Source organism: Cricetulus griseus, chromosome 2, assembly GCF_003668045.3.
Source record: "Cricetulus griseus strain 17A/GY chromosome 2, alternate assembly CriGri-PICRH-1.0, whole genome shotgun sequence".
Classification (NCBI taxonomy): Eukaryota; Metazoa; Chordata; class Mammalia; order Rodentia; family Cricetidae; genus Cricetulus; species Cricetulus griseus.
The window spans coordinates 443,835,214-443,858,774 of NC_048595.1; the positions used below are offsets into that span (position 1 = coordinate 443,835,214).

Sequence of the window (23,561 nt, forward strand, 5' to 3'; positions counted from 1 at the left end):
GAACTGTCCCCATTGTGAAATTGTCATAGCAGTGGCTTCCTGTATGCAGTATTCCTGGCAAGCACAGTGCTACTTCCCTGTTCATAGATGTTGATGCTCTACAGCTATAACAAGATACCTGGGCCAGGTATTTACAAAGAAGAACGTTTTAGTTGGCAAACAGTTTTGAAGGTTGGAAATCTGAGACTGGGATGTCACTGTTTTATTTTATTTTTTTATTTGCCATCAATGAGGCCCTTTGGCTGGGTCACAACATGGTTGACGGCATCACAAGTGGGAACCTGAGAGAGAGGTCACATGACAAGACAGGGAGCCAGAGAACAGCGAGGAGCATCTTGTTATTTTCTAACAGCTTTATCTCATGGAAACTGACTGGGGTCCTTAATCCTTTCTAAGGTCATTGCTGCAGTGACCTCTTTCTAGACTCCACCTCTCAAAGGACCTGCTTCCTCCAAGGACCACAACCAAGTACTGGTGGGCATCTTCCCCTATTGGATAAATGATAGGAGAATGATTAAATAGGTAGAAGATTAATAGGTAGGTATATAGAGAGATGATAGATGAATAGACTGAATAGATATTAGATAGACAATAGGCAGGTAGGTATATGGATAAATGATAGATGGGGTATATCAATGATGATAGATAGGTAGGTATATAGGTATATGGTAGCTAGGTAGCTAGATAGATGATAGATAGTAGATAGATAGTAGATAGATGTTATATGATAGATGAATAGATATTAGACAGATGATAGATGAATAGATGATAGACAGATATGCTATACATGGAATAGATTATGGATAACATTGATAGATAAACAACAGGTAGATTATATTGATAAAAATTATAGGCGATAGATGTATATAACATGCACCTTACATATACTTCAATATGAATTGTATATATATTTTCCTCTAAGCTGTTTGGGAGTAAATTCTGGGTGCCAGGTCCTTTGCTTGAGCATTTGTGTGTAGTCTGCAAGAATCTTCTTACTAAGAAAGTAAACACCGACATGACATTCACAGGTAACACTCACATTCCCTAAGTATACCAGGATTTTCCTTCACAGCCAGGTCTGTCCGGCCCACCTGGACCGGGACAACCTTCACATTCTTATGCTATTTCTCTAGCCCGACCTTAGCCTTGCCAGTACCAAATGTGACTGCAGTGAGATTACAGGGGTCATCTGCAGGAGATGAAGGGTTGGGTCTATTGGACAGGAGGTTTTGAACAGTGTGCTCAGGGTTATTTCTATGGTGCCAGTGTTATTTGAGGGGCTGGGTTCATGGTGTGGGTGGCAATCCACAGGACACATGGAGGGGGCAATTCTGACATCCATGGGATGGCTGTTGGGTATACTCCTTTGTAAGAATGCCACTTTCTCCACCATCTAGTGGCTCAGTGGCTCGTCTACTATTCCCATTAGATCATAAGATCATTCCTTCTTCTTCTTCTTCTTCTTCTTCTTCTTCTTCTTCTTCTTCTTCTTCTTCTTCCTCCTCCTCCTCCTCCTCCTCCTCCTCCTCCTCCTCCTCTTCCTCCTCCCCCTTCTCATCATTATCATCATCTTTTTAGACAAGGTTTCTCTGTGTAGCCCAGGTGGTCCTGGAATTCGCTCTGTAGACCAGGCTGGCCTTGAACTCACAGAGGTCTGCCTTCTGCCTGCTGAGTGCTGGGATTAAAGGTGTGCCCCACCACTGACCAGCTGTGTCTTCTTATTTATAAGCCCTTTCTTTGCTGTGAGGCAGAGATTCTTTTCCCCATTATTTACCCCACCATTTCGCATCAATATGAGTTTAGATCCCTGATCTAATCTGGGAGTTATGAGTGTTAAATCCCTTGTTTATACAGATTCTCATCAGGGGCCTGTCTGAAGGTGCACCTTGGTGATGACACCCATACAATGCCACACTGATCTCAGGAACTGAGGGTGAAAGCACAGAGCTAACCGGTGGTTAACTCTAGGGTATTTTCATAGAATCTGGGCAGCCCAGTCCCAGACAGGACTCTGGCTTCTCTGGTGTGCATCTGTCAGTGCCTTTATTGCCCTGGCCCGTCATCCAGAGGTTGACTAGGTATCATGTTCTCCTTTGGCTCCTCAATCTTGAGTTGGCACCATCTCCAGGGAGTATAACAGCCCTTGATCTTCATCTCCCAGGAGAGTACTGGGTGCCTCAGTCAGGGACCACCACCCTATCCAAATCAGCATGAAGCGGGGAGCCAATGTCCCACCTGCCCTTGCCCACACTCCCAGGAACCTAGCTATCTGGAAAGAGGTTTGGCAGAACATAATACAAATCATGAAATTGTTTGTTCCGTTTGACCTCGTGGTGATATTTCTGGGAAATCACTTTAAAAGAAAATTCCCCAAATGAACAAAGGCCTATGCACGAAGAGGTTTATTGCAGAATTATGCAACTCATAAAGTAAACTGGACGCCGCGGGTCAGCGGGGGGAATGCCGAGCAGTTCAGGCACACCACACCCAGTGCTAGGAGTCCTACACTGCCTCCCAGATATCCCTGGAGATTATAAGGCAAAGAGAAGAACATTTGTGATGTGTTATCAGGCAGGAGAATGACAGCATGGAGCTTGCACACACCTTGAATAGAGCTATAGCAAAGGGGACAGAGTTTGTTTTCCTTAGTGGCTGCAGTTGGCATTCCACTAGGAGGGAGGTGCCTTTCTTGGCTGAGGGGTTCTTTGTTTGAGGAGGCAGAGGCTCTGATATGGGAGACTCTCCTGACACGGCATGAACTGCCATGGAGGTAAAATCACACAGCATCAGTCTGGGGAGAGCTGCTCCCCCCGAGGGCCAGCACACCTGGCCTCAATGGGTGGAGGGCGTTCCCAGCGTAGGGACAGTGGTGCGAGATGAAGAGGAGAAGTGTGAACCAGTCAAGGGAACTGAGTTCTCTCTTGTCATCCCTTATCACAGCGTCTCATGGTCGAGGTAGACGGTCATTTACCTTCTCCCTATTCAGTGTGCCTAGGGAGCATCAAATTGCCTGGGGACAAACGAAAATCACGGTGCTTCAACTAAGTGTGCCAAGGTGCATCATGCCTTCATTCTCAGTTTTTCTCACTCCAGGGCTGGGTTTGTACTGCAGATGTTTTCAGTGCCTTGTGTTTCCAGCAAACGGCAGCTCATTGCTGCCTAGAAAGACGATGACCTTTAGAGGACAGCCAGTTTGTCTAACTACAGACACAATACAGGTTCCCCCACAGAGTGAAGGTGGAATATGGCAAAGAATGAAACTGAATTCAAACAAAAATGTATCTGAGTGACCTATGTGGCCCCACAAGCTGTGTCAAGGTCACAAGCTTGGCCTGAGTGTGTGGTCAGGGACAGGCCCAGGACAGGAAGGGAGGATGAGAAGCCTCAGGCCTGTCCAGACTCTGAAAGATAAACAAGACCCCCACCCTCCTCCGACCGGGAGTCTGAAGTCTCCAGCCCTTGTGAGTAGCTGAACTGATGCCTGTGTATTAGCAATGTCAAGCCGCTTGGCTGACCTCCCAGCTGGGCTAGCCCAGTCACTTGGGGTTTCCAACAGAGGCAAACCCTGGTTTCTCTATAGTGATGTCACTAACCCAGAGGTCATGAGATAGCCCCAGAGGGTCACTGCAAGTACACGTTAGAATAACTCTGGGGCTGGAGAAGGCAAGAGAAGATCAGGGAGACGAATTATAGCCACTGGTGACCTTCTGGGCTGTCTGTGCATGGAAGTGCAGAAGTCTCACTACATCTTGTTTACCTGGTAAAAATGTCAGCAAGGGACTGGGAGGTGGTTCAGTGGGCAAAGTGGCTCTTGGGCCAGCAAGCCTCACGTGCTCATTGGCGAACAAGAGTCCCTGTGTCAAAGTGGGAGGCCAGGAGCAGCATCCATGGTCATCCTCATACACACAGGTACACATGCACACAAGTCACTCATGCAAAAGGTTAAAAAATATGGATAACATGGTGTTTTTTTTTCCCGGGAGGAATTCTGATGTCAGAAATGGTCATTTTTGTATAAGTAGGGTTTGTTTCCTTTAGCAGAAAAAAATTCAATATTGCTTTGAGGATAACATTTGGAAAGAAGCAGGTGGGGGCGACTGAAGTGGGGTGAACTGAGCAAGCCGTAGAGCCCCTGGGCTCCGCCACTGGCCAGGACTTCAAAGCAAGTCTTCTGAACTCTCCACCCTTAGCTTTTCCTCCTGGGAAATGGACCCAATTGAGGCAGCGAGGGCCCCACAGGGGTCTGCTGTCCTGTGGTGACATTAACTGGCTGCAGCTTGTCCTCTGTCTCCCAGCCATAAAGTCCAGATCTGAAGTTCTCAGTCATTTAATGTGATCAGTGCGGCTGGAGTGCTTGCCAGCCAAGAGCCCGCGAGGGTCTGTGCTGATTCCCTTTGCTCACACAGGGGATGCATAAACTTGGGATCTGAACCAGATCATGGGCCTGGCGTCTGCTGGCAATTAAGGGCTAGGGGCGGGGTGGGGAGTCTCCCTGGAGCTCCCAGAGGCCCATGGATGAGATCTGAGTGGCAGATAACAGGTCAGCAGGGGATGGAATAAGCCTCCCTCCCTCTCCTACAGTGGTGACCTGAAATGACTTGTCCAGGGCTGGCTGGGCAGCAGCTTCAAGAAGGGAAAGTGCAGGGTGAGGGCCCTCGTGAGAGAGCACTACTAGGGTGGCCTGAGCCATGGGCATGCTTCTGCTACAGATGGATCACCCAGGGCTTTCCAGGATGCATAGGGTGGGCTGGCACCCTCTTGGCAGACATAAGGGGAGGGTAGAACCACACAGAAGGTTGCCTTGGGTGTGAAGAGCTCCATAGGAAAGGATGACCAGTTTTCCCCTGGCTGGGCACACCTCCTCATTTGTTGAGAGAACTAGGTCCAGGAGTGGCTGCCAGGGGGCCATGTGGGCCTGTGGCTATCGAGTCACACTGAATATCTAGCGTAGGCCCTGCTGCAGTTCAAGGAAACCCCCACCCCCACCCCCACACACAGTGTACTAGGCTGAGAGCTGTTCCCATGTACCTTGCAGTGTGTCCTGGAAACAACTCTGGGAGGACAATCAAGGTCCCTGTTCCAACATCCCTCCTGCAGGATCCCCCTTTTGGCCACATGCTGGGGCTTCCTCAGGTAAGGACTAGACCCAAGTGTGGGCCATCTCTCCCAGCACAGTCCTGTTTCTGATAATACTATCTTAATCCTGGAGACCTGTGCTCAGTCCAGCCCTAGTGTCCACTTTGTCTCCAGGAAGGAAGCATGGGGGCAGATGGTATTCTGCATGAGAAGTCCAATTTTGCCCCACCCATAAATATCCCCTCTCTAAGTTCAAATCCTATCTTCCACAGCCCCAAATCCTGAGAAAGCAAGGATCAGAGGAGGAGAAGAGAGGGAGGTGCCACACTGTCCCATCTGGAGATGGTCCTCACCAGGAGGAGTAGACGGCAGTGATGTATTCACACCCCCAGAGCATGGCAATGACAGCTATGCTACATCACACCACCTTTCCGTGTGGCTTCTTAATGCCAGTGAAGTCCCATACATTCTCAGAGCCAGTGAGGTCCTGGCTGAGTGGCTGTCCAGGCCAGGGGACCCAGGGCTGTCCTAGGCCAGTATCAGGGCTGTAGGTCATATGCAGTCTGGGATAAAAAGGACATTATAGGCAGTGAGAATAACTGAGCCAGGAGATCATTGAACAGGGGTGTGGTCTGTGGTCTGGGGACATCATTTCATTGATGCCTGCATGACTGCTGTGCTGGAAGGGGCACCCCAAGGTCTCAGTTCTCAGTCCCTAGAGCAAGGCTCAAGGCTCAGGTGGGAATGCAATACCTGCTCCCTTGATCATGCTTACACATAGCAATTTCTGCCAAGGACACAGGCAGCAAAGAATTTGTCCACCACAGAGAAGAGGCCAAATGTCATCAGCAAATGGTGACCGGTGATCCTTTTCCTACCAATGAGTTACTGGGACTGGTGGAGTCAGATGGCAGGGCCAGAGAGTTATGGTTTCCTGTGCCTTGCTAGACAGTGTCTTGGACTCTGAGGCTAGGCCTTAGAACTTCACTTGTGTGGTGGCTTGAATGAGAATGGCCCCCATAGGTTTATCCCAGTTAGTGGAACTGTCTGGGAAGGATAGGGAGACATGGCCTTATTGGAGTAGGTGTGGCATTGTTGGAGATGTGTCACCAACAGTGGGGCTTTGAGGTTTCAAAAGCCACATAGCCGAGTTGCCCCCTGCCCCTGCCTGCAACTTGTGAATCAAATGTGAGCTTTCAGCTCCTGTTACAGTGCCATGCATGGCTGCTTGCACAGCTCCACCACACTTGCTGTCATGGTAATCATGGACTAACCCTCTGAAATGGTACCCAAGTCCCAATTAAAGACTTCATTTTCTAAGGCCCCTCAATCATGCTCTCTGTTCACAGCAATAGAAGAGTGAATAAGACAACTTGGTAGGCACTCACACCTCAGCTTTGGTCAACACAATGAAAAACTGAATCCCAGGATTCAGGAGGCTGAGCCAGGAGGACAGTGAGTTTGAGACAAACCTGTGTCTCAGATACAGTGAGACTTTATCTCAAAACAAATAAACATGTAAGCTGAGGGAGAAGGGTCCACGGAGTATGGGTGGTATCTTGGGTGTCCACTGCTTCCCACCAATAGCTGTTTGGAGGCGCTCTACCACCACCACCACCACGGCCATCCGTACAACTTACTCTCGGCACAAAACAACCAGAATCTCCTCAACATCAAGTTCAGTTCTGGTACTCGACACGGGAGGGCAAAACCCATCACTCCCTCAGGAAAGATGGAAGGCCCCCAGCCCAGTGAAAAGCCACCAGCAGCATCTCCCTCCGCCTCCTCAGGAGACTGCAGTACCATGGCCATGGAGGTTAAGGGGGTTTCTTGAAGTGCATTATGGGTTTGCCAAGCTGCAAACACTGAAAGCCCAGCTCCAAACCTGTGCCAAGCCATCACCCATGAGGCATTTTGATTCTTTGATGTCATGTAAAATAACACCGCTTGCAAAAGGGCTTCTGGCCCACTCCCTGGGCTCTGCGATACCAAGTGTCCCTTTGGTAGAACATCTCCTCTGGTGGGCTCCAGGCTGTCCTCTTCTGCATCTAATATTATTTAGGCACTAAAGACTCTCCCCTGCACCTTGGTAGCTGTGGATCCAGATCTTGATGCCATGTAGAGCTGTGGCTTTGGAATCTGGGTGAACCCCACTGCGCAATGCTTTTGTGTAGTGTGGAGAGACAAGGCACTATTCTCGACACTCACCACCTTGCTTTGTATCACACTCAGACATATGGATTCTACAGATTTTATCACACATACCGGTTCCTGTTTCCACCACAGAGATGACAGGACAGTCCATCCGTGGGTCTCTGCTGCTGGCCTTCATGGTGGCAGTGCCCCCCTTTCTCTTTGGGGCTTCCTGCAACCACTTTGGTGGCTCAAACATTATAAACACTGATTGACTTTCAGGTTGGATTTGTTCAGCCAGTAGAACTCCTCTGAGGCCATCCAATTGTATCAACAGTTGGCTCCTCCATTGCTGAGCACTCTCCATAGTGGGTATGGACGGCAGCTCAGCTCTTCACCTGCTGAAGGACAACTGGCTGAGTTCCAGCTCAGGACATTGCTGGCAAAGTGGTCATGGGCACTGGACACAAAATGCTTGCACAGGGCTTCCTAGCGTTCTCACTCTGTTCAAGGGTGGACTTTTGGGCATTTATATGTGTGAATAAATGCTCCAAGATCTGATGGGGAATGTACTGTGTATGTTTATCTTATTGATTGTTAAATAAAATACTGTTTGGCCAATGAGACAGCAAGTAGACGGGACTAGGAGTCAAAGATGATTCTGGGAAATGTAGTAGAGAAGTGCTAATCCAGCAGGAAGTGACATAGCAAGGAGACTCATATTTAAAGAAGGAGAAACAGGAAGGGCTCTTTTTTCCCCTCCGCTCCTGCTCCAGCGGCACAATGTGATCCACCGGCAAGGAGGGACGCCAATAAGGCATCCGATAAGATAAGTCTTATAGAATATATAGATTTATGATAATTGAGACTGAGCTAACAAATGAGAATCCTAGTCATTGGCCAAGCAGCATTAAACCTAATACAAGTTCTGTGTATTCATTTGGGCCTAACTCGGGTGGGCGGCTGGCGTAAAAAGCACACGTGGCAGTGGGGCTTGGTGGCTTTTGGCGGAAAGATTTAGCATAACAGAGATCCAGCACAGGGTCATCAAGTGAGGGCAGGCCCAGTGTGGTAACTGCCCTCGTCCCCAGAGATATGTGGGTGCCTCAAGGGTATTCAGTCCTGACCACATCTGGGCTAAGGACATTTGAATTCTGTCTGCCTAGCAAGTGTGTAGTTGTCAGTCTTCTAGTCCTGGGGGAAGGGCATCTCTGAAGAAAACCTGGGTAGCCTGGGGAGCTTCCACAAGGTAGCTGTCTGTGAGGCACTGTGGGGCAGGGAGGGGGGTGGTGAGTGAGATGACCTTTGATCCCACCTTACCCCTCTGCTCACTGTGTCGGGTCTCACTACCGCATAAGCCGTGATCACCCTACTTCAGGTCTCAGCATCCACAGGCCTTTTTTCTGCCTGCTCCCTCACAGACCTCCCACCTCAACTTCTGGGAGCCATGAGCTGTTTTACCCCCAGTACATATCATCAGAGCTTTCTTGTTCATGTCAAGCTTGGGGAGTTCCCCGCCCCACCAGGCGGTGAATTTCTGAGTCTCGTGCCCCGTGAGGTAATGGTGTGGGGCAATGGATATCCAGCATTATCTGGATTGATGACTAGGGTGCCTGTGGAGACATTTAACCTCCTCCAGTTAGAGCACCAGGCCGCAGAACGAAGTGCCCATCCATAGCCACTGAGGTCCAGTGGCTCCTGGGGCCCCCAGAAGCAGTTTTATATGGATTAAGGTTCAAGGCCACAGCCTAGTGGCATTGGTCTCAGGGAGTTCACTTCTTAAGGTTTCCCTGTAGGTGATGGTTAGTGGAGGACAGCCACCAGGGCACCAGACCTATCTTTTCTCAAGCATCCAGAGGTCATGAGGTCCTGTCTTCCCTCCTCTCTGAGGCACGGACTAAAGCAAGACCCAGACACTTATATTCCACCCAGTATTCAGCAAGGTATTTTAGATACAGCTGTTATTTCTCACCTAAGTATTTTATTGTATTTTCAGGGTTTAAGAGTTGGAAAGATGACTTTGCAGTTAAGAGTATGTAACTACTCTTCCAGGGGACCAGAGTTTAGTTGCCAGCACCCATGCTCACAACTGCCTCTAACTCTAGGTCCAGGGGATCTGAAGGTCTTTTCTGGCATCTGCATGCACGTGCACACACACACACACACACACACACACACACACACACACACACACACACAGAGAGAGAGAGAGAGAGAGAGAGAGAGAGAGAGAGAGAGAGAGAGAGAGAAATGGATGCCCAAAATGGGTGCTAGGAACTGAACTCAGGTCCTCTGTAAGAGCAGAGAATACTCTCAACCACTGACTCATCTCTCAAGCTCCAACCTAAACACTTTAAATAAAAAGATTCTTTGGTAAATTTCTTCAACCAGAATTAAAACTGTGGTTACTTAATACACCCTGAACTTTCCATATGAACCATGTCATTCTACACCATTAGTGTGTATTTGTACAATTCTGGAGTCTGAGATGCTGTAGGCATGTTCTCATGGTGCTCTTGGGGGCCTTGCATGGCAATCGCCAATGGTGATCGTAAGTCATGTGATCAGGGAGGGGGTCTTCATCCCCAAAGATTGCGCAGTTTCCTTGCTCGCAGGCTCCAAGTTGCTCTTAAAATGATTGTGCACCACAAAGCCGCCTCTTTCAAGTGGTTCTACTCTTAGCATTATCATACCAGAAACTAAGACCAAGCATCTGAAATATCCACTCACTAAAGCAACAAGAATAAACCTGTCATGTGTTTACACAAGTCACGCTGATGAAAACCAGCTCTGCTTTCCACTTAGGAATTCAACAAAAATAGTGGTGTTGCAGTACAGTTTGCACGCTTCCTCCCCTGACTGCATGGGTGGCAGCAGGGTTCTCTGTTGTCTCCACAGCCATCAGTTGAATATGTTGTTTTGGCTGAGACATGAAGAAAACAAGACAGATTTGTTGGAGGGAAAATTTTAGTAATTTGTCCTTTAATTGTGGGTATTATTCTTTGACAGCGAATCAATTTTTTGCTTTGCATATTCTTTTCTTCTCCTTTCTTTTTATTCAAATAACATGAGATGTGTATCCTTCAGTTGTGTGTGTGTGTGTGTGTGTGTAATGTATGCATATGTATATTTGTGGGGTTCCTGCTCTATCATTCTCTTTGATTTACCCCCCTTGATACAGGGGTTCTCACTAAATCTGGGTCTTAGGATTTTTCAGCTAGGCTGGCGGATTGACAGCAAGTCCTATGTTTCAGATACATGCAGCCATGTCCCCAGCTTTTGGCGTGGGTGCTGAGGACTTAAACTCAGGCACTCTGCTCATGCAGCAAACACTCTTAGTTGATGATCCATTTTCTCTTCTCTCTCTTGGCAGAATCTTACTTATGTGACCCACATGCTCGTCGTTGGTGTGAGCTTTCAGTCTGATCTCCCTCTGGAACGCACCTGCACTGACCCAACTAGAGCACCCTATGCCTCTTTTCCCCCTGTTCTTAACAGTCACTTACTGTAGGTGAGAACACTCATTCTTTGCTGGAAAATAAAGCTGTCCCCACACCTGGATTACTGTGCCTAGAGCTGCAGTGGACATAGGAGGACTGGTGGATCTTCGAGAGCACCGTCTTAAGTCTTTTGGACACACACCTTGAAGCGAAATGCCTGGACCACATGACTGCTTTATTTTCTGTGCTTAGAGGTCCTCTGTGTTACCTTGCGAAGCTGAATAATTTGCATCCAGGTCCACAGGGTTCAGCCTCCACATTCTCAGCTCTTGTCTTTTAAAGCTGACAGCGGCCATCCTGACAGGAGGGAAGTGATGTGGCATTGTGCTTTTGATGCATGTTTATTTCTCCATCAGGACTTCCAGCACTTGTTCAATCACCTGCTCTTCATTCTGGACTCTTCTTTGAAGACCCCTTGTCCACTGTTTAGTGGAACTGTTGGGGGCTTATTCCAGATAAATTGCAGACTTCCTTCATTTTTAGCCTCTCACCAGGTTTCAGACATACTGTCCTACTCTGGAGCTCTCATCTCCTTCTGGCTGGTTGCTATGCAGAACATTCTAGCTTCTTATAGGCTCTCTAGTGTGTTTGGAGTGATGCCCCTGAGTCCATTTCCAAGGCCACAGCTATGAAGCTCCTAGTGTGTTTCCTCTGGGGCCTTTGTAGTTTTTGGACTCATGTCTAAGAGTTCAGCAATAAATCTACACATAAAGGGTCAATGAGTATTCAACAAAGTTGCTCAGAACACATGATGGAGAAGGGCTGGTCACTTCACAAATGGAACTGGAAATTAGAATCCATGTGTTAAAGAGAGAACTTGCCCTTCTTATGCCATATACAAAACTTAGTCTTTTTAAAGAAAATGATGTATTTATTATTTCTCTGTGTGTCTGTGTCTAAGAGTATATGAAGGGCATCAAGTATCTGTTTCTATAGCTTTCTCTTTTTCCTTTGAGGCAAGGTCTCTATCTTAACCTGGGGCTCGTGTTGTTTTGGCTAGGCTAATTGCCAGAAAACCCAGTGGTCCTCTTGTCTCCACCCACCTTGGAACTGATATTAAAGCCAGGTGCGTGGTACCTGGTTCAGGACGTGGGTGATTGGATTTAAACCCAGTTCCTTAAGATACAGAGCAAATACTCTACCCTGCCAAGCGTGCTTCTAAGCAAGCTTCTTAGCCATTGTTCCAGCCTGATAGTAGTTTCTTTTGGATAAGTCTCCATGTGTAGTCCAATCTCAGACAATGAGCCCTTGCTTCTCTGTGACATCAGGACACAACAGTCTGTCCTTTACTCTGTGTGGGTCCCCTCCCATGACATGATTTTAGACTTAGTGTTGGTTATTGGAAAGTAAACAGTTGATTGGAGTTTCAAAGATGGGTACTTCTCATTACCAAACATCAAAACATCTCATTCACGAGTATCACCACCCACTACATCTGCCAAATCATTACAAAATGGGAAGCCATGAAAGATTTGGGTGTTGGCCCATGTTTTCCCAAATTTCTACTTTTCATTTTAAAGGTCATCTTTGTTCAGTGGCAGCAAGTCCTGTCAGAGGGTCTTCTTGGGGTGACTGTCTCCCTTCATCTCTCCCTAAGATTACATCTTAACTGTGTCAGTAAATACTCCAAAGGAGTCTGGAAATTGTTCTTTCAAGTAGTGATAGTTTTTGTTCTCTAGAAATGGGCTGGTTCTATTGTAACTTTGATCACAGGGACTTTGCTTTGGGTGGCTATTGTAATTGTTTTTTTTTTTTTTTTGTTTTGTTTTGTTTTTTTTGTTACCATAATCAAATACTTGACAAGAATCGAGTTAAGAGAGTGTGGTAGTTTGAATGTCATTGGCCCCATAATCTCATAGGGAGTGGCACTTTTAGGATGCCACTCATAGGCTTTGTTGGAGTGATTATGGCTGTATTGTAGGAAGTGTGACACTGTAAGGGCAGGCTTTGAGGTTTTCTATGCTACTGCCCAGTGTCTCAGTCAACTTCCTTTAAGATGTAGGACTTCAGCTACTTTTCCAGCACTACATCTGCCTGCATGCTGCCATGCTCTCTGTCATGATGATAATGGACTCTGAAACTGTAAGCAAATGAAAGTAAATGTTTCATTTATAAGAGTTGCTGTGGTCATGGTGTCTCTTCACGGCAATAGAAACCCTAAGACAGGGAGGAAGGCTTCATTTGGTTAACAATTCAGGGAATACACAAGCCATCATGGAAGAGAAGGCATGGTAACAGGAGCTGGGGCTGCTGGTCACATTCCACCTACAGGAGAGAGATGCTAGGGTTCAGTTCACTTATTCTTTTTATTCAATCTGGGGTCCTGCCTAGGAGGATGCCGATGTCCAAATTCAAAGTAGGTCTTCTCATCCAATTAACCTTATCAAGAAAGTCCCTCACAGACATGCTCAGAGATGTGTTACCATGGTGATTCTGGACCCAGCCAGGTTGACAATGAAGATTAATCACCCACCATCACCATTATTCTCCACTTTGGAAAGACATTTTTTTACATCTACTTTGTAAGAGCAGTAAAAAGACAGACAGCCTGAGCATCAAGAATGAACGCTGTCTCTAGTTCACCAAGAGCATCCTCAGGTAGACTGTTTCCTCATGTTTTCCCCCATGAGTGCTTCAGGCAGTAAAGCACACAGTGGCTGCTGTCACAGAAAGATGCTAACCTGAGGGGCATTGTGGGCAGCTTGGCTCCTGTGTTGCAAATTCACAGATGCCTCTCAGCAACATGAAAATGGACTTGACCTCACACATGACCACAAAGGTCTCCAGGACTCCAGAAGCATGGACCACACTTTGAAAACACTGTTTCACCCCCAAAGATTAAATTCTTCCATTTTTCATTCCCTTGAGCATCTAAAATTGTTAACATAAAACACACTTAAGGGAAACCTATGACACTTTCCAGAAAAAAAAAATCGAACATCAAATGACAGAAGTTAAAAATAGTGATTTTTCACAGTTAACAATAGTCTTATCGTTTATGTACCTCTCTGAACAAAATTTCAAAAGCATTTGAAGTAAGAGTTATAAGGTATGTTAGACAAATGTGTGTTGCCCACTATTGTGGCAAAATACCAAACAGCATCAGCTTAAGCAAAGAATGATGTATTTTGGCTCATGGCAAAATAAATGGGTTCTATGGTGGGTGGACCAGGAAGTCTAGAACCAGGTACAAGTCTAGCCTTTCTAATGACCTACTTTGCCATCAAGGCCCCAGCTCCACAGCCTTCAAAACAACGCCAGAAGTTGGGGACCAAATCTTCAAAACATGAGCCTGTGGGGAACACTCCAGATTCAACAGTAACAATATGAAACTGGAACTATGTACTGGTGAAGCCAGCAATCAGCCAACATTGCATTCTTATGGAATGCAATGTTGAGTCTCTGGCTTAAGGTGTGCTTGTACCCACTTCTGTCCCCCTCCAAGACACTGTCACATTCTGAATATGATCCTTATTGTCACCCCGAGTATCTTTCCCTAAACAAAATGTAGTGATTTCAGGGAAAAAAAAATGTTCCAGTACAGGTAACATTCTAGCTGGGTACATGCTTCAAAAATCACTGGATGTTAGAGATTTGGTATCCAAACCAGCAGCATATAAAGCTCCTCTCCATATGTGTGGAAGAGCATGAAATAGAGAGACTCTTACATTCATTGCTGTCGTGGCTACAAAGAGGAATTTTGTAATTTAATTTTTGTCTCTCTAATCATCAATGGCATGTATTATCTTTGCAAGTTTGTGTGTCAGTGCAGATTTTTCTTCTGTAAGTTGACTTGGCAAATATTTCAACAGGAAACAAGTGTTTTATAATTTGTTTGGCACTGTAGTTTATTACTTAGTATTTCAGGGACCCTTAATTGGTATTAAATTTTCACACTGGCCATATCCTGTGACACACCTTCCACGAGCTAGTGGCCTTAAGAATTTGCTCAAAGGCTGGGCATTGGTGGCATGTGCCTTTAATCCCAGCACTCAGGAGGCAGAGGCAGGCGGATCTCTGTGAGAGACCAGACTGGTCTACAAGAGCTAGTTCCAGGACAGCCTTCAAAACAATACAGAGAAACCCTGTCTCGAAAAACAAAAACAAAACAAAAAAAGAATTTGCTTGATGTCCCCACCATGACAACTGTAAATAATGTAACTTGAATTGACTCCCAAATAAACCTTTCCTTCCTTCAGCTGCTTTTGTATTTTATCACAGCAACAGCAAAAGAAACCAAAGTACTTATTATTGCAAAGTCCTTTAAGAAAGATAAATTTACACATGTAAATGTGCTAACATTCCCAGAGAACTACCTATCCACATAATGGTTTACCATTCGGCCTGAAAGCAGTCCAGGGTCCTGGTCATTTCCATTTTGATCAGGAAATTACAGAGAAAGTCTTCTATGGCTTCATGCACTACTCGCCTTGAAGGAAGAACTGTTTTCTGCTCCTGAAATTCAAATGTATAATTATTTATTCTGTAAACATCAAGATTTTTATTGAGGGGATGGATAGATTGTTCACTTACTCATCTTGTAATAACTTTTTCTTAAATAGTATGTACCATGGTCAATTTAAATGACTAGGAATAAAGCATTGGTGAAACAAAACAAAAAGAAAAGAAAAGAAAAGAAAAGAATTTGCTCTCATCTTCCTGATTCCCAAACTGGCCATTCTCATCACAGGTCATGCTCTTTAGGACTCCTTCCCTACTCTACTCTTTAGGACTCTACTTCCCCACTCCATGGTGTATCTTCCTGTTTTAAAATAATAGTGATAAAGACTTCCTGTCTGGGATGCAATAAAATGGATGTGGACTTTCTCCTTGAGTGCCATCTGTAGTTGGAGTTTTCAGTCGAGCTCACGGGCTCACAAATAACCACACAGAGACTTAATATTAATTGTAAGTGCTCAGCTGATAGCTTAGGCTTACTTTTTAGCTAGCTCTTATAACTCAAACTAACCCGTTTCTGTTCATCTATGTGCGGCCCTGCGGCTCATTGGCTTTATGGATTTCCCATTCTGCTCTCTCTCTGCATCTCCTGGTGTCTCCTCCATCCCTGCCCCTTTCCCCAACATTCTCTCTGCCCTGAAAATCCTGCCTAGCCATCCACCAATCAGCTTCTCATTTACAATGAGAGCAATACATCTTCACAGAGTACAGAAGGGCTGTAAAACAACAGCTATCAAGTAGGGATCTATTTTTTAAAGACAAAACTGCCAGGGTTATTAGTTGTTGAATTCTTTTCTGTGGCCTGAGATAGCACTTGGTCCTGCATTGGTTCCAGGGTTTTGGAGAACACTTCCCCACAGTGGGTGGATCTGCTGCTCCTAGGTGGGGCTCTTGAACTCTGAGGTCAGGCTGTTGAGCAGGTGCCAACAGGCTTCAGGAATCCTCCTGGACCCTTCCATCTGCTGCAAACCCCATGTGCGCTTGAGCATTTGGTTCTTTGAGCACTCAGCTCCACTGGGTTTAGTTTTTGTTTTGTTCTGGTTGCTGAGACAAGTTTCACAGGCTGGCCTCAAACTCACAGAAATCCTCCTGCCTCCACGTCCTGAGAGCTGAGATTACAGATATCAGCCACCACACTCAGTTTCTCCCAGGTCTTTGCTCCGTGTGTTTATGTCTGTTGCAGCCTCTCCTTGAACTAACCCTTTTATCACTGTGAGATGTCCCTCTGCACTCATGGCGATTCCCTGTCCTGGAATCTCCTTTCTCTGACACTTCGGCTGTTTTAGGATTAGAGTTGATGAAGTCTATCTTCGTAGAACTTTCTATTCAGACCTGTCTGTGTCTTTGCATGACTTGTAGATGTGTGCCTTTGTATACCTTAGTGATGTGTGGTTCCCCCTTATTTGCTTAGGCCATTTACATTTCTCATTCCCACAATGATTACAATCATTTCTATTTATACATTGGCCCCCAATACATTTTTATTGTTTTTTATAGTAAACGGTTGATTAGATTTTAGAAATTTTAAGAGAAGGGGGCTGGAGAGATGGCTCAGCAGTTAAGAGGACCAGGGTTCAGTTCCCAGCACTCACATGGCAGCTCATAGCTATCTGTAACTCCAGTTCCAGGGGATCTGGAATTCTCATACATGCAGTCAAAACACCAATGCATATCAAATAAAATAAAGATTTTTAAAAAAATTAAGAGAAGTATTATGCATTCCACTGTGGAGCACAGTAACCTGCCCCTCACTTCCTCATATGGAAACCCTGCCTGGGTACCAGCAGCTGAGCATCCACAGTCTTCTGTGCAGGCTGGCTCACACAGCCCTCAATGGCAGCATCAGCCAACACAAGAGGCTTTCTTCTTTACAGAAGAGGAAGGTGTGGTCACGGTGACTATAGGAGCTGCCCAGACTCAGAGACAGAGACTAAATCTGGGTCTGGTTGCCTATTTATTGGCTCATGCAACCAACGATGGGGATAGACAGAAAAGTATACCCAGCTATCCCAGGCTGCACGAAATCACCTCATAACTGGCCTGCTTGGGAAGAGAGCTTAGACTTCTGTAACCTGGTGTGTCAGGGAACTGTGGGAGGGAGCAGTTATCTAGGAAAATGTAACCAGGATGGCAAAGGCAGTCAGAAAGAAAAGCCAGCCATTATCCAGACCAAGGAGCTGGCAAGGAGAGAATGCTAGGCTTACAAGCCAGTTTATCCATAGAACACATAGCCCCCCTGTGCAGAGGCCCTCAGGGCAGAAGGGAGACAAAAGAGGCCCAGACAAGCCTGGGTGCAGAGAGTAGGTTAAGGACCTCACCTGTCCTAGGCTGGAACAGCCTCCCTGCTGTGAAGGCCTCTGAGCAGGCTCCTTTCCTCAGGTTGCCTCCAGGCCCATACCTATCCTCCTCAAGCTGCGGCAGAGCAGTTCTGAGAACCCAAGTCAGCTATGTGCTGACTCACTGGCCTGGTGTCCTGACCAGTTTCTTCCCAGTTCTGCACCTTGACTCCTTGCTCTCCCAAAGGATCCTGGCTTCCTCTAGAGAGATGCTGCGTTGTCTCTCCATCTCAGAGAACCCCTCTCCCAGCCCCAAGGCTGAACACAGAAAAACATGGACAAGAACAGACCCAATGACAGCCTGCTCAGGTGAGAATTGTGCCAGTTTGAGGCTCCTTCACCCTTCTGCTGCCATCCTCCTCTGTCCACATGCTGGCAAAGAGGAAATCCACTCAGAACCTGGACTTAGAAGCACGGATAGAGGCAATGAGGTTGCCTATGTTAGAGCATATAAAAAGCAAGTAATAAACAAGGCCAAAAGCGCTTCAAAAAGGTGATCTCACATTTGTGTTTGATCTAGGAATGGCCCGGAGCACTCTGCCAGACCACAGCCTTGCACAGGCCAGCGCAACCATGCTCAGAAAATAGTATTTCAAGGGCGTCCACCCAGCTGTGGCCTTCCTGAGCTGCGATGGGTGTCGCTTTAGTTATCGATCCTTGAACACTCCTGCTATGAGTCTCACTGGAAAGGATGGCGCTTTCGAAACAGCCTCTGTGAGCGCCATCCCCCCCTCCCCGCTTTGCCTCTTGAGATGTGTGCTTGTCTCTGCACCCTTGAATCTGCAGTGTGCTCCCTGGCCTCTGAGAATCTGTTTGCTACTTGGGGTGACAGGAATGGGAAGGGGCAGGAGCAGATAGCACACTAAGGCCCTTTCAAATCTGACTCCACGCATGGTGTCAACCAGCATCGTGGTGAAGTTTTCGGGAATCAAGAGGAGAAAATGTGAGGATGTCGCTAGGACTTCAAGTCGCTAGCTACTCCCACAAATGACTGGGGACTGCTGTCATTTAAGTGGGTTTTTACTGAAGACTGGATTGAATTTATACTCTGATAGTATGCAGGGTAAGAACTAGAAAAGCTATACACATGGCCTGTGCATATGCTGCCCAGACTCATCCATATCAGTGAGACAGACACAGAAGGACTCTGTGTGACCAGGAGACAGTAACCGGGAAAGCACCAATAGGAAGGTCCCAAGCTCAGGAGAGGGTTGGGGCTTTGAGTTACTCTGGCTGCAAAGTGAGCCTTATACCAGAGAGCAGGGCCCTCACATGGGGACAGAGTGTGAATGGGGACAAATGGCAAGCCTCTCTTTGCTATTAATCAGAATAAAAAAGACTCACTTTGGGACTAAGCTAAGGAAAGGGAGCCATGGTTGCTGGATGGCAGTGGAGAAGCAGCTCAGTGGCCAGGGCTTGGGGGAAAGGCTCCCTGTCTCCCAGCTGTCACCCATTCCTGGCCTTGGTGACACCACCCAGTCCAGCTTTTTACCAGGTCTTTTCATGAATGGACTTGTTATCCATACACTGATTTATTTTCAGGGCAGTGTATTCCCCTAAAGCTTGTCCCCTATCTTCATAGTGGCCCTGTCCTCTCCTGCCCTTCGGCTCAGTATCCTTGGCCCAGGTTGTTCTAACCCCACTTAGTTTCCTTCCCTCAACCACAGAGAGTCCTGAGTCTGCCTAGTTACGTCTCTCATTTGCACTTTGAACATCATCAGGTTGTTTTCCTGAGAACCCAAGCTTCCAGCCACTTCCTGCAAGAAACAGCTGGCGCTTTGGAGCAGCCTCATAAGATACCCACCCTATCACTGATGCCAAGTGTGAGGCAATGCAGCCTTTGGCTCTTGGTTCTCTTGCCCTCCCTCTACGGCCCACACAGAACCTTGTGAGGTTGTCTTCTTGGTTCTTGAACTCACTTTCAATCTTCCACTCCCAGCTCATTAAACACGAGCCTCTCATCTCTCTTACCTCTGCCCAGCCAGAGAACTCTGTGGTGGATGCTGGAAATGACTTCTTGGTCCTGGATCACTGCTATGTACAACAGCCAGTTGGCAAGGAACAGGGGCCTGGTCCCATGATGTACAGGCTGCAGACCAAGGTGGGTAGAGAATGAAGAGGAGGGAGAGAGGGTGTCAGGGCAGACACTAAATCTGTCACCAACCTGCAGGTGTGAGGGCCCAGCCCTAGTACTGAGAGACAAGATAAGTCTCTTTGCTGCCAGAACATCTTCATGGAGTCTCCAGTTCTGAAGGCGTGGGGTGACAGCTGGGGCCGCTGACCTCACCCAGTAAATTGAGCTCCGCTGTAATCCATCTGCCTACCCAACATGCCAGCACCAGCTCATATAGCTGCCAGGCTTGGTGGGGGATATGGGCAAGGACTGTTGTTTCTCCCATTTCCCTGCCTCTCTTGGGACACAGCTCTGGAGACCAGAGAAGTTAATGTGCCCATTGCACACTGTGGGCAAGAAGCTCAGCTACATCTCAGCCAGGCCCGTGTGTTCTAGCCATACCTGGCTGCTCAGTGCCCCCACTTCCCATGTTGACTTCTGCTCTCCAACTCCCATTCCTAAAGACAGCCTGGGATTTTAGGGTCACATACCACTCCCCACTTACAAGGGCTGCAGCCATCCAACCTTAGTGAAAATCTTCAGGACTTTGAAGAGCAACCTACGCCCCCTGCAAAGACACTAACAGACTCTATGGCTAGGCTATCTGGATTCCAAGCCCTCCCTCTTGTTGTCTTCCTTGTCCCCGTGGCTGTGAGAAGAGCCACTCACCTCTGCACAGCCAGCCTTGAGCTCTCAGCAGGCTTGTTCACCTTCCTCTTCCATTGTGGGCTGGATGGTTTCCAGGAAGGCTCCACCCACTCCTGACTACTCTGCACCCCCTGGCTCTTCCAGACCTTGTGATTCTGGGGTCAGGGTTAAGCCGGTAGCTGGGAGTTGAGGTTTTGGGAAGCAGCCAGGAGTTGCTAGCAAGACGTGTAGACTGAAGCATGGTGCAAGCTTTAGGGCTCAGACTGTGGGCAGAAACCAAAGATGGACTAGGACGCTTGAGGCAGAGGACGGAGCTGGAGGCTAGCTAAGGTGTTGGAAGCAGCTGAGGAAGTCGCTAGGGGAAGGAAGTCCAGGCAGGCTAAATGCTGTAGACTGATAAAAGAATTTTTCCTTCCCAGTTGAGCCCAGCACTAGTCCTTGCCTGGCTGCTGAGAACCAGGACCCAGAGCAGTTGGTCTCCATATGCTATAATCATGTTCCCAGCCTGACAGGTACTGTGTGGGAACTGCCACGCCTGTGAGTCTCTGAGCAATCCAGGAGCCAGGCGGATCTGCTGGGACTGCCCGGGCGTGCTCAATGGTCCCCCTGGCCTCTCATTACCATGAGGGGAGGATGCCTCTGCCCCTGGAAAGCTTGTGGGACTCCCCACCACCCCAGCTAACTCCAGTGGAAGGCTGATAGTCACCATGCTGGGTCAGTACTGAATGATCACTCCCATCTGGGTTATGTATCGGACTGTGGCTGGGTTACAGGACACTAGGCCCCACGGGTCATGTGGTACTCTAGAACTGGCCCTCCCACCTTCTTCTGAGTACTCCAACCTGCCTCCATTGCCTCATCTTGCTCTCACTGCAAAGCCGTGTCTCTTCTCTATGCCTGTAGCTGGGTCTCTATCCACACCCAGGGGAAGCACAGTTACACAGGTTTGATGGGGGCAGATTAGCATTTCAGACAAGAAGGGGCTTAGAAGCCTTCAATCCGCCCATCCTCCTTGCCATCCACATGCTGGGCCTGAGAGTTGAGGCAAGTGTCACTGGCCCACACAGCCTAGGAGAGGCCAACTGCCAGCTTGTGAAAGTGGGGGTGCCCCTTCCTCAGGGTTGCAGTGAGATGGTGAAGAAAGGCAGCCTGTTTCTCAGCTTCTCATCGCCAGTGTGAGGGTCACACTGGGCAGGGTCTGGTCCTCAGGGAACAGGAGACAAGATCAGGCTCTTGAATAGCAGTTCTCAACTATGGGTGGCAACCCCTTTGGGGGTCACATATAAGATACCCTGCATATCAGATATTTACACTACAATTCAAAACAGTATTACAGTTGTGAATTAGCAATGAAATAATTTTAGGGTTGGGCTCACCACAACATGAGTAACTGTATTAAAGGGTTGCAGCATTAGGAAGGTTGAGAACCACTGCTCTTTCGGGTGCTACTTGGGGCTAAGGACACACACTTACACATCACATATGTACTTGACTCTACAGTGGACATGCAAGCCTCTTCTTTTTTGTTAATTAGGACAATTCATCGAATTGACAGCTCTGGAAGACACTGTGTCAGGCTGAGTAGAGACCGGTGCAGGCTCCAGGATGCTAGCTTCTCAGTCTGGACCACTGAGATGACCAGATGAAAAACGTTCAAGGATCTTATGATCACCACACCCGGTCACCATAATGGTTAACCTTCACTGTCAACTTGGTTTTAGAGTCACATAGAAGGCACACCCCTGGGTATGTCTATGGGGGATTTCCAGAGAGTTTTAACTGACATGGAAGGCATACACTGAGTGTGGGTGGTACCATCCCATGGGCTGAGTCCTGGACCAAATAAAAAGGAAAGGGAAGGGATCTCCAGTGTTCATGTCTCTCCTTCTGACTACAGATACAATGTGACTGCTGCCTCACTCCTGCCACCATGCCTTTCCCGCCATGGTGGACTGTTTACCTCAGACTGTAAGTCCAAATTACCCCCTCCTTTCTCAAATTGATTTTGTGGGCATTTTTTATAGCAGTGAGAAAAGCGATCATGAAGATCCTCACAGATACCCCGTCAGGGAGGACAGCTGAGTAACAAGTAGCTCCCACCTTCATACACATCTCCACAAAGCTCATTTCTCCCCTCACCTGTGTGTCTGCTCCTATTCCCCCAAGCAACGCCACTAGCACAGGGGCAGCCAATGGACTCTGTCACCACAGCAGCAGGACTGGCTTTTAGTATTTGTGTCCACCTTGGAACTGCCCTGAGCTTGCCAACGTCACTCCCTCCTGCCAGCACCTTGGCAGTGCCAAGTCCACCCTTCTTGCAATCCCTGTCATTGAGTAGAACCTCAAATTTGAACTCGGTCACCTACTGACCACTCCCAGCCTGAGTGCAGCTTGCTGTCACTGCTCCCTGGGCCAGCCTGGGTTCCATCCAGTGCTCACCAGTGCTGTGCCCATCTGCCCACTGCTTGCCGTCGTCTTTCTTCCTTCTATATACCTGTCTTTTTTTTCTCACACCTGCCTGTGCCCAGCTCGCCTGTCTCTTGTGTCTCCCCATCTTTGAGACACCAGATTCAACTCCACATGTCTTATGGAGGTAAATCTCAAGGGCCAACTATGGCCTCATGCATACTCACCCCTGGGGAAAGTCAGGGGCAGAGGCTGAGACACTCAGGCTGGGGACTTCTTTCTATCCTGTCTGACTAGATGGTCCCTCGCTTCATCACAGATGACCTGAGAGAGGAACATGACGTTGCTGTCTGGTGACCAGGACTGCCTGTGCTCCACCCTCTGATCCAGGCTGTTCACAAGGAGCTGTGGGGTTGGAAGAGAAGGTGCAGCTGTCCCCAGTCCTCCAGAAGCCATCTCACCTGTCCTCTGACCTGCCTTGAGAGCTGCCTACAGCGGTCCCAGCAAGCAGAATGGAATCCAAGGGTACTGTGCTGCCTGGCCTGGCCTGGCGTGACCTGGGATCAGGAATGGTTGAGAACCCAGGTGGGGCTGTTCAGGGACTGCTGAAAATGGGGTGTTTTGAATATTGTAGACCAGTGATTCTCAACCTTCCTAAAGCTGCCACCCTTTAAGACAGTCCCTCACATTGGGGTGACCCCCAACCATAAAATATTTTTGTTGCTACTTCATAACTGTAATTTTGCTACTGTTATGAATCATAATGTAAATAACCATGTTTTTCAGTAGTCTTAGGTGACCCCTGTGAAAAAGTCAGTCAACCCCAAAGGGGTCACGACCCACAGGTTGAGAACCCTGCTGTAGATGATCGGCTCTGTCCGTTTCCCGGGA

The 23,561-nt window shown here is 47.7% G+C and overlaps 1 long non-coding RNA gene across 1 annotated transcript; it reads right to left on the minus strand.

Annotated features, from left to right (window-relative positions):
* Positions 1 to 13,708: 13,708 nt before the first annotated feature.
* On the minus strand, positions 13,709 to 20,337 carry LOC107978815. The gene is made up of 4 exons (XR_003481369.2): positions 20,286 to 20,337; positions 20,122 to 20,184; positions 19,475 to 19,592; positions 13,709 to 15,164 (listed from the first exon to the last, which is right to left on the minus strand). It is a non-coding gene; the product is annotated as an uncharacterized LOC107978815 (long non-coding RNA).
* Between the last annotated feature and the right edge of the window lie 3,224 nt (positions 20,338 to 23,561).